The sequence below is a fragment of the Tiliqua scincoides genome, chromosome 3, assembly GCF_035046505.1.
Source record: "Tiliqua scincoides isolate rTilSci1 chromosome 3, rTilSci1.hap2, whole genome shotgun sequence".
Lineage (NCBI taxonomy): Eukaryota > Metazoa > Chordata > Lepidosauria > Squamata > Scincidae > Tiliqua > Tiliqua scincoides.
Window position 1 is genome coordinate 13684422 of NC_089823.1, and position 17895 is coordinate 13702316.

Consider the following 17895-nt stretch of genomic DNA (forward strand, 5'->3'; position numbering starts at 1 on the left):
CCCTAGTGGAGATCCACAAGATGCTAAAGCATGTGGTCCTGCAGTCTTCCTACCTGCAGCCTGCAAAGGGTTCACAGCACATTGGCCAATAGATGCAACTCCTCCACCATTTCATGATCAAACTGGACTTGGCCCAGGCAGACCCAGTTTGAGCAGGGTTAAATAAAACTATAGATTATCTGTCACTATACTTGACAACCACAAGGCCTTTGATAGACTCAAATTATGAGAATGCCAAATTGCATTTTATCTGGTGTGCTCCCTGGGGCATTTGGTGGGCCGCTGTGAGATACAGGAAGCTGGACTAGATGTGCCTATGGCCTGATCCAGTGGGGCTGTTCTTATGTTCTTGTGCATTAATGTGATTATGAGAACGCATAGTGAGAATGCATGAAATCAGATGACAAATTCATGTACATAATTTGTCAATGTTATTAAAAATCTTTTATTAGGGTCAATTATTCTGACTTAATCTCTGTACAACTACTTTGTGGCCTGAAATAAGGATGCCCATTCTCCCTTATACTCTGTATCTTATCACTCAAACCCAGTGGTTCCCAAACTTACCTGGATCACAAGACCCCCTGCAGCCTATTCTTCCTGGCTCAGCCAGGAGCTGCCAACTTTGATTTTGCGAAATCTCGCAAAAACCAAGATGGTGGCACCCAAATTTCATGAGATTGAGAGATCCAAAATGGATAGCACACAGGAGACAGGTAGGAAGGGCCACCAGGGACGTCCTGCAGTGTCCCTCTGAGTGTGTGACACCCAGCCTAAGGCATCGCAACACACACTTTGGGAGCCCCTACTCAAACCGTTTGGGAACTAAAGGACAAATGGAAGCACCAAGGGAATATTCCATGGAGAGCAACCTAGGAAACCTGTTTGCAAATGACACTGCTTTCTTTTTTACTGAGCCAAGTGCTGACGTCTCCAAGATTATGGCTCTCATTTCAGAATGCAGAACTGTGGCAGACTTAAAAATAACTAACCCCTGCTAATTGGGTAAGAGGCACTTTTTCAAGTGGGTGCTCCTTTTTTTAGCAGGGGGAGAGTAACTGGCCCATCTCACCCCAGCAGTGTCTGTTCTAGTGGCTGTCTGCTGGTATTCTTTTGCATCTTTTTAGATTGTGAGCCCTTTTGGGACAGGGAGCCATTTAGTTATTTGATTTTTCTCTGTAAACCGCTTTGTGAACTTTTAGTTGAAAGACGGTATATAAATACTGTTAATAATAGTAGTAGTAGTAGTAGTAGTAGTAGTAGTAGTAGTAGTAGTAGTACATCATCATCATCATCTTGTGTTTGATGTCTCTAAAGACAATTACCAAGTATTTAAAAAATCTAAGAGGTACCCACCAATATTAAAGGTCCAGGAGTACTTATCCTCAGAATAACTCTCAAACCTACAGATGCTTCACTAGAGACCACTTTGGAATGAAGCTAACTCTATTTTTTGACTTGGAAATCTGTTCCATCAAGTTGGCTTGGTTGCAATGCAGTCTTCAAAAAAACATTCTTTCCTAAACTAAATTTTTTATTCCCAACTATTCCAAGTAAGGTGCTCCACATATTCTTTCTTGAGCTGGCATCCACTCTGTATTTAAAGTAAACATGAGGATATACTCAAAATTACCTTGATCTACATTTAAAAAAAACCACAAGGTGAAGGGGTTTAGGAGGCTCCCAACAAAGCTTTTTTTGCAGCCTGTTGGCACCAACATTTGAGAAGTTACTGCCCTGTGAGGAAAAGGGGGGCAATTACCCTCCAGGTGACCATTATCTATGACCAGCCTGGGCACAAGGATATAGATAAGGAGCTGTCATTGGCTCTTTGCCAGACTCCTGAGGGATAGGTGCACATGCCTTGGTAGGGGTGGGCAGATTATGACTCAGCAAAAAGTTGGGTACAGTTGATTGGAGTGGGCCAGATATTAAGCCAAGAGGGAGTTTGTGGTAGCCTGCTCTTGGCCGTGTGTGCAGCAGGATGCTATTTCCAACTGAACGACATGGTGAGACTCTTGGAATCAACCGAATGTAGTAAGCACCTACATATATATGTAGTAATTACCTATATATCATTGTTGTCTGCTGCCTTAACATGTATGTAATCTCACGTTTCAGAAGCCTCCTGTTATTGCCCAGGGATTTCAGGATGGAGGTTTTACCCTTAGTATTCTGAAACATCTTTAATACAACTTTAAATGAATTGCTTGTGCAAGTTTGTTTACTGACCAGAGAAAACTGAGCACCAGAGAAACCTAAGGTTTACTTCCAAACAGCCCCCGGCTGCACCTATAGTTTATTTTGCTTCCTCTCTCTGTCAGAAGGAGCCTACACTGCATCATCAACTGCAAAGGTGAGAAGGAGCTAACAATTTATGCTCAATTCTGATGTACCAGAATGTAGATTTTCATTGTAAGTCACTTTCGGAGCCCATTTTGACTCAAAAGCAGGATGCACAGTACCAGAAAAAAATATATATTATATTTGCCCCAAGGCTCTTACTAACAAACATTCATCCTAGGGGGAAATCTTTACTAAACTCAGTACTCCCAGGGAATGTTAAATGGAGAGACAGTGGGAGTTCATTGGAACGTAGCTTCTGTACTTAATGTGAATGATTCATTGAAAAGAAAATTACTTGACGGAAAAAGTACTCTTAACGTCTTTTCATTTCTGAATCCTGGAACAATAAAACTGTCAATGTAGTTATTGTTTTCTACATTTATAGCCTGCCTTTCCTCCATGATGAAACTACAGGTATAGCTCAGTGGTAAAGCTCCTGCTTTACATGCAGGAGATGTTACACTTAATCCCCAGCATCTCCAGGTAGGTCTGGATAAGACTGAAACCCTGATTGATTTAATCACTGCCAATCAGTGTAGATCATACTCAGCGAGATGGACCAATGGTCTGACTCAGAAGAAGGCAGGTTCCTAAGTTCATTGGATATAAGTGACTCAACCAAATCCTAACCAGTTTTCCAGTGCCAGTGGAGCTGTGCCAATGGGGCATGCCCTGCATCCCGAGGTGGGGAGGCAGTCACAGAGGCTTCCTCAAGGTATAGGAACAAACCATGATGTATATGTGCAACCTCCTGATTTTAGAAATGGTCTATGTCAGAATGCCAGATGCAAGGGAGGGCACCAGGATGCAGGTCTCTTGTTGTCTTGTGTGCTTCCTGGGGCATTTGGTGGGCCACTGTGAGATACAGGAAGCTGGACTAGATGGGCCTATGGCCTGATCCAGAAGGGCTGTTCTTATGAACATTTGTTCCCTTACCTTGGGGCTGCATTGCGGCTGCACTGGAGCTGGAAAGTTGGATAGGCCTGGGCCCTCAATTTCCAAATTATTAATTAGGTGATTGCAATAATAAATTGCAGCAATGACTAGTTAAGACTGCCCATAATTTCCTAGGACAAGAAGGGGGCTTCCCTAGTATGTGAGAGGAGGCGAAAAACTCAGTTATCTAGTCCAGTGGTTCCCAAACTGGAGTGTCGCAACCCACCAGGGGAACCAGGCCATTCCCCTTTAAGGGGAGTGGTCAAGAAATGAGTGCCCCAATAAAGATGCAGCGATTGCAGTGGTGCCAGAAACAAGGACCTTTTAAACTTACCTAGAGGGCAGTGCTGGTCTTCTTCGGGGTCTGGAGGACTTTTGACCCCTCTGTGGGCCTCCATGCTCAACATATTCCATGCTACTGTAAACAGCACATCTCCAATCAGAAGTCACTTCCAGTTTTTGCAGAGGGGGTTGCGAGCCCCCTGACCCTGCAGAAGACCAGCACTGCCCTCCAAGTAAGTTTAAAAGGCCCTTGCTCTGGCACCACCACGATCGCTGCAAAGTCACCACCTGTAGGAGTTGGGAACCACTATCTAGTCCCTTCACTACAAGGACTTGGGAATTTTTTTTTAAGCCTCCTGTGAGATCAGCCATATGAAATTCAAAAGATATACTATTGGCTTACAGTATACCACATTCAACACGCAATTATGTCTTTCTGGTATCCCACCCACCAGTGGGTCGTCAGGCTCTGTTTGCAAAGCTCCAAGCTAAATTAAAATTTTTGATTAAAAATTCCATTTCCTCACAAAGTCAGAATTCTATCGTGACCCCTTTACAATAGATTATATCTGAGCTCTGTTACGAGCAAAACTAGATTTATTTTTGCAGTACCAGAGAGATGTCATGCAACAAGGACAAAAGGGCATTCAGTTCCTGCAGAATTAGCGCTTGATGTACAAGTCATACTTTTTACAGTTAACTTTTTGAAAATCTTGGGATAACCACAATACATTCAAAATGAAAAGACACAAGAAATAGAAAGACTTAAGTGAGGAAAACTACAGTATACCTCACATTGAACAGGAAAGGAGGGTACATCTAGTCCAACGTTTCTCAATGTTTATCCCCCACTGTACCACCTCACATGGACCACCTACCGGAAGTACCACCAATGGTCTCACTCCTAGGTGGTGGGGGTCTGGGGGGTGGTCTCACAAGTACCACCAGACACCACCTCAAGCACTAATGGTTGAGAAACACTGATCTTGTTAATATTTATGCTTCTATATACTCTTCTGCTTACATCCCAGTTGCTCTCTTCCTTATATATTAGCTGTTCAGTACAGATGATTGTTGCAATGCTTGACTTCAGGTAAGTAAAAATACAAAACCAGTAAAGTGTATATTGACAATATCCTGTAGAGCTCGGCTTTTAAGTTGAAGAATCCTTTGACATTCAGAGAAATGGCACAAGAGGTATTGAAGCCCTGGCCTTCAACAGACATTTAGAAGAGGAAATTTCAGCAAGTGTAAGAAGCCAAGTCTGATGGCATCCTCTTGTGAAAAACTAAAGAGAATGGGAGCCTTGTCAGCTTTGATGGTGGGGAAGTCAGTTGCCAAGGACTATGGCAATGTGCAGTTTTATCACTAGCCCTCTCTCTTAAACCACACTTAGGGGTCACATGTCTATTTCCCACACTCTCCTTTTAACAACTTCGCATCTACACCAGTGCTGGCAATGGTTAAAGCTGAGCAAGTGCCCTCTTAACCAGGTTTTGCAAAACACGCATTTGTGCAAATGGAACGTTAAATCATGGGGTAGTGTGGAACACCTCTGAGCCATGGGAGACAGCAGCTGATGACAGTCAGCAGGGAGGGGGAAAAGGCAGGGTCAGGACCAGCATTTAAAACAGAGTCTCAGGCTGGAAGAAGGCAGAACAGGACTGGTGGAAGGAAGGTCAAGAAGGAGGCTGGAAGACCAGTTTGGAAGGCTGGTCAGCAGGGTTGTAGAGGAGAAAGATGAATTGGATGCTAGAGAAAGCAAGGAGGGAAGATTGGAGGGACTGGAGTGCAGAAACAGAGAGAACCAGGACGGGCCTAAGAGAGACCTGGCGGAGGGGGAAACAGGCAAAACAGAGGGTGGGGACAGTCCTGAAATTGCAGCCAACCTCACTCTCCCATGGATCTGGGTGGAACTGTGTGCCAGCAAGTGCATTGAGCTCTTGGATAGGCTTATCCTGGACTATTCCTGAGGAGGAGAGCATCCGCCTGACTTCTGGCTTCATGGCTGTCATGTTTATCCCTTTAAGGTTAGACTTTTAATAAAGTGTTAATATTTTGACCCTGGATCTGCCTGGTCCCTGGTATGAGAAGTACAGTGGGTTGTTACATCTCCTCAAGGCAAAAGAACAGAAGAACAGCCCCACTGGATCAGGCCATAGGCCCATCTAGTCCAGCTTCCTGTATCTCACAGCGGCCCACCAAATGCCCCAGGGAGCACACCAGATAACAAGAGACCTGCATCCTGGTGCCTCCCTTGCATCTGGCATTCTGACATAGCCCATTTCGTAAAAAATGGCACTACTATGAAAGGGATTTTGATAGGAACCCCTGAGATTCAGCATTTTCCTGGGAGGGTTTTTTTGTCCAGAGTGCCTCCCTCTGTTTGACTTGATAGACTGGGCTGGTGGCAGCAGATAGATTCTACCAAGGCTTTTCCCCACTCAGTTGCTTGTCCAAACAGGGGGGAAAGGAGCAGGAGGGGAGGGAGAGAACTAAGCACTAGGTACCATTTCCCTGGATCAGTCTGCAGATGCTGAGGGCTCTTTCCTTCACCATGACACTTTCCTACAGAAAACAATGGAGAACCTATTTAAGCGTATCTGTGACTGGATGACAGAAACATAACCTCATCCTTCCCTCCTGCCCCCCCCCCACCCAAAAGAAATGGAAAGCACAAAAATGAAGGGTGGGGGAAGAGAAGTCAGAGGCTGACATAAAGTCAATTAAAAGCAAGACAAGTGAAAAGACAAAGCATGGTATGACTATACCAGGGGTCAGCAACCTTAAACACTCAAAGAGCCATTTGGACCTGTTTTCTGGAGAAAAGAAAACCTCGGGAGCCACAAAACCCTTTTGACATCTAAAATGAAGATAACACTGCATATAGTTTTTTTTTACCTTTATGCTATGTATAAAAAACTATAGTGTGTTGCATTTTTGAAATGAATGAACTGCTACAGAGAAAACCATATGTAACATATTTTAATGTTACAAGATCACCATAATCTTAAATTTAGAATTGCATATAAAAAACGAAAGAGCTAAAATAAAATACATTTAAATTAAATACTAATTTATTTTCCCAGGGCCTGCCCTAGCCAATTTGGTGCGATAGGCAAGACTTGGGCTGGTGCCCTCCCTAGCAGAAAATCCTGAACAACAGTAAATAGTCATCTTTGTGTCTTTTCCACAGTAATGTAAAAGAGGTACAATGAAATACAAAATCTAATGACTAGTATTTTTCAATATAATAAAGAGATTTATAGTTATTACTCCCCCTTGTATGTCCCAATTTATAATGCACTCCCCTCTTGTATATGCAACTTTTATAATGCGCTCCCCTCTTACAGGTCCCATTTTTATAATGTAGCCCCTTCTTGTAGCTCCCTTGTAGGTGCTGGGGCACCTTCCTTATGAGGAAGGGCTACCGCCTGAGGGGGGATATGATTGAGACCTACAAAATAATGCAGGTGATGGACAGAGTGGACAGAGAGATGCTCTTTACACTCTCACATAACACCAAAACCAGGGGACATCCTCTACCTGTCTCCTCAGAAGTCAGCCCCAGAAGAGTGAACGGGGCTTCCTCCCAGGGAAGCGTGGACAGGCTCCTCTTCCTGTCTACTCAGAAGTCAGCCCCAGTAGAGTGAACGGGGCTTCCTCCCAGGGAAGCGTGGACAGGCTCCTCTCCCTGTCTACTCAGAAGTCAGCCCCAGTAGAGTGAACGGGGCTTCCTCCCAGGGAAGTGTGGACAGGCTCCTCTTCCTGTCTACTCACAAGTCAGCCCCAGTAGAGTGAACGGGACTTCCTCCCAGGGAAGTGTGGACAGGCTCCTCTTCCTGTCTACTCACAAGTCAGCCCCAGTAGAGTGAACGGGGCTTCCTCCCAGGGAAGCGTGGACAGGCTCCTCTCCCTGTCTACTCAGAAGTCAGCCCCAGTAGAGTGAACGGGGCTTCCTCCCAGGGAAGCGTGGACAGGCTCCTCTTCCTGTCTACTCACAAGTCAGCCCCAGTAGAGTGAACGGGGCTTCCTCCCAGGGAAGCGTGGACAGGCTCCTCTTCCTGTCTACTCAGAAGTCAGCCCCAGTAGAGTGAACGGGGCTTCCTCCCAGGGAAGCGTGGACAGGCTCCTCTCCCTGTCTACTCAGAAGTCAGCCCCAGTAGAGTGAACGGGGCTTCCTCCCAGGGAAGTGTGGACAGGCTCCTCTCCCTGTCTACTCAGAAGTCAGCCCCAGTAGAGTGAACGGGGCTTCCTCCCAGGGAAGTGTGGACAGGCTCCTCTCCCTGTCTACTCAGAAGTCAGCCCCAGTAGAGTGAACAGGGCTTCCTCCCAGGGAAGTGTGGACAGGCTCCTCTTCCTGTCTACTCACAAGTCAGCCCCAGTAGAGTGAACGGGGCTTCCTCCCAGGGAAGTGTGGACAGGCTCCTCTCCCTGTCTACTCAGAAGTCAGCCCTAGTAGAGTGAACGGGGCTTCCTCCCAGGGAAGTGCGGACAGGAATGCAGCTTACCTCGCTCCTTCCTGCCCATTGCCTCAGCAGCGCTGCGTCTCCCGCACTTCTCCGACCAGCCTCGCCTCTTCCGTTCAGCCCCCTGCTCGCTGCAGGGCGAAGGAAGGAAGAGCGCAGGGAAGAGGTGCCCGGCTGTCCCCCGCACCTGCTCGCAGTGGGGCGGGGAGAGCAGGTCCAGGAGAGCGCAGCTGCCCCTGCCTGCCTGCCAAGGAAGGAGCTGCTGTGCGCGTGGGGGGGGGGGCGCTTTGCAGGGAAGGAGCTGCAGCTTTGCAGGGAGGAGCGGCGCCCCGCACTCACCAGCAGCCACCCGCAGCACATCGCGCCAGAGTGAGGCGCCCTCGGGGCTGAGCTGGCTGGGCGGAGGGCAAGGGGAAGGGCGCCCCGCTTCCAGCCCCTACTGGGGAACCGCATCAGAGGACTGAAAGAGCCGCATGCGGCTCTGAAAACACAGGTTGCCGACCCCAGGACTATACCATTGCACCTCTCACTTTACATTATTTGTTGTGGAAAAGCAAAGCGGATTCATTCATTTGAATGTAACACATTCATTCAATCCTGAATGACATTCATCCTGAACTCAAAAAGCTCCTTAGGGTCACAAGCTGATAAACAAAGTGGTGGGTTATATAACTCTTTTGAAGTATCTAGCCAGGGATGTCAGGAGGCCAACATATAGGGATCAATCCAAAAAACAAAGCCTGGTCAGTTGCTGATAAGCTAGGCAAATTGGTCTGTATTAGGAGTCTCAGCATGGGGGGGGGGGGGATAGCCACACATCAGCCCAACCCAGTAACTTGCAAAGACAGGTCTGAGTCACGCTATGAAATACATAAAGTCACAAAACAGAACAACACAGTCAGTGGATATTGTTGATCAAAATGACGGCTATCCGAAAACTAAAAGCCCCAGTTCGTTCACTGCTTCAGATTCATTCATAAATAAAAACTGTCAAACAATTTTCAAATATGGCAAAATCTTTTTAGCGGCTTTAATTTGAAAAGGTCACATTTCAGCCTACATCTGCTGGAAAAAATTTCCATAATGCCCCCCGCCAAAATATTCACTATAGAAAGATGAAACACTTGCAGTTTAATTCTAATTACAATGGGAAAGGAATATAGACCAACATTTCTACAGATCCTTCAATTTTCTTACTGTTTTCAAGTTATGGCACAAGTGACAGGAATGAGACAGCTTTCAGAAGAGATTAGATCAATATATTTATTCAGAATATTTATATCCCCCTTTCCCTCCTCCACAAGAAAGCAATTTACAATAACTTACTATCAACCAATACAACCACAAAAGTATCTAAAACTGCAGCGCAATAATACAGAACCTAGTGATGGAGAACATAAGGAAACCAATGCAGGGAAAAAAAAATAGATGTGCCTTCAATTGCCACCAGAAGGCAAGCAGAGAGGGAGTCCATTTGATCTTCAAAAGGCAGGAAGTTCCACAAACAGGGCACCATTAAAGAGCAGAGCCTCTCCTATTGCCCTGCAAGCCAAAACAGTGGCAACACTCATAGGAGTCTCCCCCTCCCCTGCCACTAACCTTAGGGCACAGGCCTTTTCATAGGGGAGAGCCAATTCTTCAGGTACCCTAGTCCCAAGCTGTTCAACGTTTTAAAGGTCATGACCAACACTTCAAATTGCACCTGGAAAAAGACCAGCAACAAGTGTAGTTGGGATAACAGAAAGATGATAGAGAGGAAACGTCCACCACTACACTGTTTGTCAGTCACAATGTCTATGTAGAACATCCATGTTCAGAAGCAATCTACCTCTAGTCTAGTTGCTGCAGGATGGGGAGAACTAACCACAGGGAAAAGCTACTGCCTTCAGGCCTAGCTTGTGGGTGTCACAGAAATGTCTAGTTCGTCACTATGGGAAACAAGATGTTGACCCTGATGAGATCAGGTTCTTCCTCTAGTTCTTAAAAGAATAGAATGGGGGGTGGAAGCCGCCCTTGGGTGCCCTTTGGGGAGAAAGGTGGAATACAAATCTAATAAATAAATAAAATAAAGAGAGAGAAAGCTCGCAGGGTTCAATTTTGCTTTCAGTTATACCTACAGACCTGAAGTTTCTCCTAACCTTCACGTTTCTGCATAAACTGTGATAAATCACTGCTGAGGGAAGCCCTCTGTCCATGCTCAGAGTGTCTGAAGGTAAAGATCTGGCATAGCAAGGAAAACCAAGAGGCAGGAGTGAGGCTACCCTGGGAATTCTAGCAAAAAAGACAGGCAGAGACAGACATTTTCTTTAAAAGTCTACTTCAGTGAACACTTTCCAAATGGAAATTTTGATCTCCTGTAGTGTAATGAATTGCTAATTTCAAGTTAAATACTACGCTTAACATTCCCCACTGGAAACGCGGGCCTCAATATTCTTTACTGGGAAGTCTGATATAGTTATAAGGAGTCGATATTCAGAAGAGCCTGAAATTTCATAAGCGTCTTTTCCATTTTGGTTCGTCTTTGCAACCTCTCTCCAATGCACTTTCCTAGATGCCAGTCAAATGACTACAGAGATAAAGGCTTCGGTGTCTGAATACAGAAATCAAGGCGCACTGAACTGTCTCCAAAGAGCAGAAGTACCAAGTGCCCCAGCAGCCAAAACAAAGTGTGCTGTAGGAGCACCATTCACCATTCCAGTCAGAGGGTTTCCAAAGATCTTCAGCCATGGGAAGAAGAAACAGGGGTGGGCAGGAGGGAACACTCGCCTTTCAGCACCCTCTGGCGTTCTACTCACACAAGCTGCATGAACCACAGATCATTTGAGGACAGCAATGTCAATCATGAAGTTACCAGCTCTATCAAATGCACAAAAGTATTTTAGCGACTATTTATGCCAGGTATTTAATAACCAGCAGCCACCACGTCTCTTGCTGCATCTTCCCGTTACTCTTGTGCGCTCATCAGAACACACAGTAACAAATGCACATGGGGGAAATCTATTTTATGTGCCTGCGCAGTGGCCAATGGCACAGCTCAACAGTTTGGTGGGGAAGGAAATGGGAAGTGAAGGTGCAAACATCTAAATTTTTTTGCTGTGGGGAAAACTATACACTAACAGGGAAAGTGAATAATCCCCTATAGTGTCTTGTCTGAAATTAACCCCAGTGGTGATGTAGCGGGAAATGACAGTTGCTAAAGGAGCGGGGCTTCTTCGCCTGTTGGGCTGCAGATCTGAGAGCACTTGAACTCTCCAGTATAAAACCCAAAGAGGTATGGGTATTTATATAATCATTCACCACAGAAGAATTACAGAACTTTATAGCCTCTGAAAGCTCTGTACTAGAAGAGATATAGATCTCATCATGCATAATGTCACATAACGGAGCCCATCGCATACAAATTGCTTAATGTGCACTCAACACAGATGACTGTGTCATACGAGTTCTCATATGAGTAGGAGAACTGTCTTCCCTAGTATATAAAGCAATTTGTATGTGATGGGTTCCATTATGCAACCGCTCATAAATGTAGTTTTCCAAAGTGAAAACTTGTGCTTTGCTCAGAAACAGAGCTAATCTCAGTCCACTCTGCTTATGCATAAGTTGCCCTTGATCTCCTTTCTTTAAAAAAAAAGAACAATGCAAGACAATCCTTATACGCCACGCTTGAACTTTGATTACTTCATTGTTGTTATGGAGAGATCTTTGGTGTGTGTTGGTACATCTGCCATCCAACAAATCAGTAAAAGTTCCCACCCTTCCCTACCTAGTCATCTCTTTCTAGAAAATCATCTTGACACATGTGCACATAACACAATTCAGTTAGGACTGCTTTGGTTTCTGTGCATCTTAACATCAAAGTACACACATACACATGTAGCCCTTTTCAACAATGCTTCTTTTTCATAGAACTTTACAAGTGTGGCCCCAAACGTGGAAAACTTGCTGCATTACCATATTTACAGAAAAATGCCCCTTTTCTTCTAGAAAACTGAGAACAAGGAGCATTTTTAAGTAGCCAGTGAACAGGGAAAGAAATCCGGATCCTCTTGTCCTCTCTTTTCTATTGTCATATGGGCCATTTTGCAGGAATTATACACAGCCAGGTCCAAGAGCAAGGGACTTCTTAGATGCCAGGGACTAGGGACAATATTTTAAAGTGTATTGCCCACTATTATAGCCAAATCTTTAAGGCAGCTTACAAAGCAGAAATAAATGAATCAAGGAATGACAATTGCTGGTTTTAGCTATCTAAATGTTATTTAGAAAGACAACCTTTCAAACTGCAATTAATTAGGAGAATGCCTTCCTACCAAGCCATGTCAGGTTATCATTCTGAAACTATCAAGAGCAAGCTTGGCACCTTTCTCTGTAGAACTGATTCCATAAGAGGTGCAAATAGCAAGGAGGGTCTCTTCCTTGGGACCACCCAGCTTACTTGAGGAGGCAGCAGCTCACTCAGCAGGGTCTTTGTCCTCAGTAGATCAACATAGCCAGAATTCACATGGAAAAAATGATGAAGTTAATCCTGTTCCTGAGTTGTGTAGCGCTTTAGGGAGCAATAATTCAGCCTGGCTGCTTTGATGATCAACATTAGAACATCATGCTGGGCTTTTTGATATTTGTTTCCACAAACTGAATTAAGAAAGAGTAAAAAAATATTTACTTTAAGTAAAGAAATATTTCTTTACTCAGAAAATATTTCTTTACTCAGTGTGTGGTTGGTCTGTGCAACTTCTTGCCGCAGGATGTGGTGATGGCATCTGGCCTAGACACATTTAAAGGGGGATTGGACAAGTTTCTGGAGGAAAAATCCATTATGGGTTAAAAGCCATGATGTGTATGTGCAACCTCCTGATTTTAAAAATGGGCTATGTATCAGAATGCCAGATGCAAGGGAGGGCACCAGAATGCAGGTCTCTTGTTATCTAGTGTGCTCCCTGGGGCATTTGGTGGGCCGCTGTGAGATACAGGAAGCTGGACTAGATGGGCCTATGGCCTGATCCAGTGGGGCTGTTCTTATGTTCTTAAGTTCTTATGTTCTTAAGAACATCATTATGCAGAAGATTATTTCCCCTGGGGGCTGGGGATAAGAATAGGCCCTCAGTTTGGCTGTATTTGTCATAAGAGGTGACTAAACAGCCACCTGGTAGATGGGACTCGTAAGCCTGGGAAGGCAGCTCATCTGAGAGAAGGAAAACTCTGATCCCAAACCTCCACTGTCTTGTATCTACATCCAGTTATGGAAAAGGCTTCAGGAGTCAACCTCGAGGCAAAATCCAGAGCCGGAGTCCCTGAGGCAGTTCATGGCTGAACACAGTCACGTTCTGGCAATTCCTGTGACACCGCTGGAATCAACCGTATTGGCTTCTGCCTTTCCATTGGACCATTACAGCGACGTGGAGAGGGGGGATTTACTGCATGGGAAACAGTCTATCCTCCATATCTACTTTCCCAGGCTTCGTGCACTGGAGAGGACACTGTTCCATAACCACCATTCAGAGTGTGATACCACAGTCTTCCAAGACTGAAGGATGCCAAGAACAATATGTAGAAGAAGAAGCTTCTCAGTTTTATATCAATGTGCAATTAGGGAATGCTTCTAGGGAGACTTAATATTCTAAAATGCTTTATAAATAATTGCTAATAATAATAAAGGCAACACTTGTCAAATTGTCCAATAAAAACATGTTATAAATATTCACTATTAGCAGCACGTACCAGAAGTTATCCTTGTTGTATCTAATGAGTGTGAAAAAAAAATTTCTAAGCATCCTGCATACTGTGTAGAAGGCACTGGAAATGACCTCTACGTAGCTGCCAATTCCTACCATGACTGTAATGTTTGGGACCCCTTGTAGCATTAATTCCCTTAAATCAAATGTTCCCATGTCAGCACCCCACTCAGTTCACGGAACAGGTCCACCACTGATATGGCATTCTCCCTTAGACAACTGCAGGAGAAATGCAGGGAACAATGACAGCCACTCTTTATAGCCTTCATAGATCTCACAAAGGCTTTCGACCCGGTCAGCAGGGATGGCCTCTTCAAGATTCTCCCCAAGATCGGATGTCCACCCAGGCTCCTCAGCATCATCAGATCCTTCCACAAGGACATGAAGGGCACTGTTGTCTTCGATGGCTCCACATCAGACCCCTTTGACATCCGAAGCGGCGTGAAGCAGGGCTGTGTTCTTGCACCAACCTTGTTTGGGATCTTCTTCGCTGTCCTGCTGAAGCAGGCCTTTGGAACTACAACAGAAGGCATCTATCTCCAGACCAGATCAGATGGAAAGCTCTTCAACCTCTCCAGACTGACAGCAAAGTCCAAAGTCCAGCTGAAATGCCTGCGTGACTTCCTCTTTGCCGACAATGCAGCTATCACTACCCACTCTGCCAAAGATCTCCAGCAGCTCATGGATCGTTTTAGCAAGGCCTGCCAAGATTTTGGACTGACAATCAGCCTGAAGAAAACACAGGTCATGGTTCAGGATGTGGACTCACCTCCCTGCATTAAAATCTCTGCACATGAACTGGAGGTTGTCCATGACTTTGTGTACCTTGGCTCAACGATCTCTGACACTCTTTCTCTTGATACCGAACTAAACAAACGTATTGGTAAAGCAGCTACCACGTTTTCCAGATTCACAAAGAGAGTCTGGTCCAACAAGAAGCTGACAGAACATACCAAGATCCAGGTCTACAGAGCTTGCGTCCTGAGTACACTTCTGTACTGCAGCGAGTCATGGACTCTTCACTCACAACAGGAGAGGAAACTGAATGCTTTCCACATGCGCTGCCTCCGACGTATTCTCGGCATCACCTGGCAGGACAAAGTTCCAAACTACACAGTCCTGGAACGTGCTGGAATCCCTAGCATGTATGCACTACTGAAACAGAGACGCCTGCGTTGGCTCGGTCATGTCGTGAGAATGGATGATGGCCGGATCCCAAAGGATCTCCTCTATGGAGAACTCGTGCAAGGAAAGCGCCCTACAGGTAGACCACAGCTGCGATACAAGGACATCTGCAAGAGGGATCTGAAGGCCTTAGGAGTGGACCTCAACAAGTGGGAAACCCTGGCCTCTGAGCAGCCCGCTTGGAGGCAGGCTGTGCAACATGGCCTTTCCCAGTTTGAAGAGACACTTGGCCAACAGTCTGAGGCTAAGAGGCAAAGAAGGAAGGCCCATAGCCAGGGAGACAGACCAGGGACAGACTGCACTTGCTCCCAGTGTGGAAGGGATTGTCACTCCCGAATCGGCCTTCTCAGCCACACTAGACGCTGTTCCAGAACCACCTTTCAGAGCGCGATACCAGAGTCTTTCGAGACTGAAGGTTGCCAGCTACTACTATGTGCCCAAACAGTCCCATGGTCAATCGCTGTAAGAGCAGGAATCAGCAGCCACATGGAGCTTCCAGTACATTCCATTTGGTAAGAAGCAACAACACATTATAGGAGATGTGCAAACATCAGGTATCAGCTCTGACCCTGCCCTTCCATAAGATGCCACCCCCATTTCCCAGTCCCCTCCAGTCAAACATAAGAACAGCCCCACTGGATCAGGCCAAAAGCCCATCTAGTCCAGCCTCCTGTATCTCACAGTGGCGCACCAAATGCCTCAGGGAACACACAAGACAACAAGTGACCTGCACCCTGGTGCCCTCCCTTGCAGTAGGTTGCACATACATATCATGGCTTGTAACCCATGATGGATGTGAAAACCAGATGCAAAAGCCAGGTGTGAAGCAAAGGTGAGGAGCACATAACATGACTCCTTAAAATGAGAGTGTGGCACAATGCGGTAGGAGATAACTATGACGTGGGTGATATCCTGCAAAGTGTAGCTCTAGCCCAAGTTGTAAACAATTGGCCCAAGTGTATATATACACTCTCTCAACTTCGCCACATCTCTTCTGCTTCGGCACCTGAACTGACCTCTGGGAAAGTTTTATAAAGAAAAAGAAACTCACTCAAATGTTTAACAGTGCCAAAAATTAAAGAACCCACTCTAGAGGTTATTTATCTCTCTCTTAGTCACCAATATTGGGGGGGGGGGGAACCCTTTCCATTTCTTTACAAAAAGAAAGTTGCCATTGATATTACAATGCCACTAAAACTTGTTCAATATCCAGGTTTACTTAATTGATTAGCAATTTAACACATTTCCCTGGTGCATTAAAATTTACTCAATTTAAAAGTAACCTTTTACAAGCCTGGTCTGAATTTTCAAAGACTAACTGGAAGCTAATCCAATTTGGAGACTTTTAAAAACCCATTTAAATCTAGGCCTATTTGGATTTCCTTCTTCTGTCCCCAATAACCTCCAAGTGAGATTAACTGGCAGTGCTACCTACGTCCAGCAACTACGTCACACCTAAGGAAGAAATTACATCTCATAATCTTAATGCAAACACATTCGCTCCTTGATAAAAAATACCACAAAGTTAATTGTCTCTTAACTTTCTCTGTCTAACCTATGATCAGAGTTGAGTCAGAGCTCTCCACACCTCCAGAGAACACAGACCTAGCAACCACTCCTGCAGGACCCTCTTTATCTACTTTTATTTAGTTGGTCTAATGAAAAAGGCATCACTTAATTTGCTTACTGTTGCTTAAGAACGTAAGAACACAAGAAGAGCCCCGCTGCATAGTTACCAAGACTCTGATTAGATTTGTAAAGGTTTTTCCTATCACAGCCAAGAGAAAGGAAGCTCTTGTCCCTTCATCCTTGGCTGTTAAAAATAAAGCCAAGTATCCAGTTTCTAACACCAGAAGATTCAGGGTACTGTTATAGCTCAGATTACTGTGTTTTCTGGCCTTATTCCCAGGTTTCTAGCAGCAGCTCAACATACATTTAACAAGTGACACCTTCCTGGCTGGCTGTCACCATGCCAGGAAAAGTTTCACCCATTTTAAGTTCCTGTACACAGCAGTTGTTAAAAGCCCATGGCATGTTACACCAGCAAGCCTAGCAACACAGGCATTTGTAAGCCTTTTTTGAGAGTTCCAGTAAAGAGCCCTGATCTTTTGGGAGCTGCCTACCAATCAGCTGTAGTCTGCATGAGAATGCCCTATTCATCATCAGTTGGGGCTCCTGTTGCTGCCAACGTTCACCTGGGAAAACTCAACCCTTCATTATTAAATACCATAATTTCAATCAAAGGAATTCCTTGAAACCAGGGCTGGGTGAACCCAAGCCCGGGGACCAGATCCAGTGTTCACGCAGATCCATCTGCCTGGTGAGTGAAGCAGTTTGTTCCACCTCCACATGGCACCTCTCCTGGGTAGATCAGGGCTCTGGGACGCCATGGACAGTCGCTTCTGCCCAGAGGTCCCGTTACATGGCTTTCTGGGACAGTGGACAACAGACGCAACTGCCTAGAGTACAACAGAGCTCAGATCTATCTAGGAGAGGAACAATGCAGAAGCAGAAGAAGGCTGAGGTCCAGATGGGGACCGTATATTCTGAACACACCGATCGCAACTTTGGTGCCGCTGTTCTAAACCAGGGGTGCCCAAACCCTGGCCCTGGGGCCACTTGCGGCCCTCGAGGACTCCCAATGCAACTCTCAGGGAGCCCCCAGTCTCCAATGAGCCTCTGGCCCTCCGGAGGCTCGCTGGGGCCCGCACTGGCCTGACACAACTGCTCTAAGCATGAGGGCGACTGTTTGACCTCTCACTTGAGCTGTGGGATGAGGACTCCCTCCACTGCTTGCTGTTTCATGTCTGTGATGCAGTAGCAGCAGCAAAGGAAAGGCCAGCCTTGCTTTGTGCAAGGCCTTTTATAGGCCTTGAGCTATTGCAAGACCTTCATTTGTTCATATAAGTTCCATCTCTAATATATTCATTTATGTAAATTTA

General features: G+C 45.5%; 1 protein-coding gene across 1 annotated transcript in view; it reads right to left on the bottom strand.

Annotated features, from left to right (window-relative positions):
* The window catches only part of SLC36A4 (solute carrier family 36 member 4), a 122594-nt gene that overhangs the window by 64468 nt on the left and 40231 nt on the right, over positions 1-17895 (bottom strand). The window lies entirely within an intron of this gene.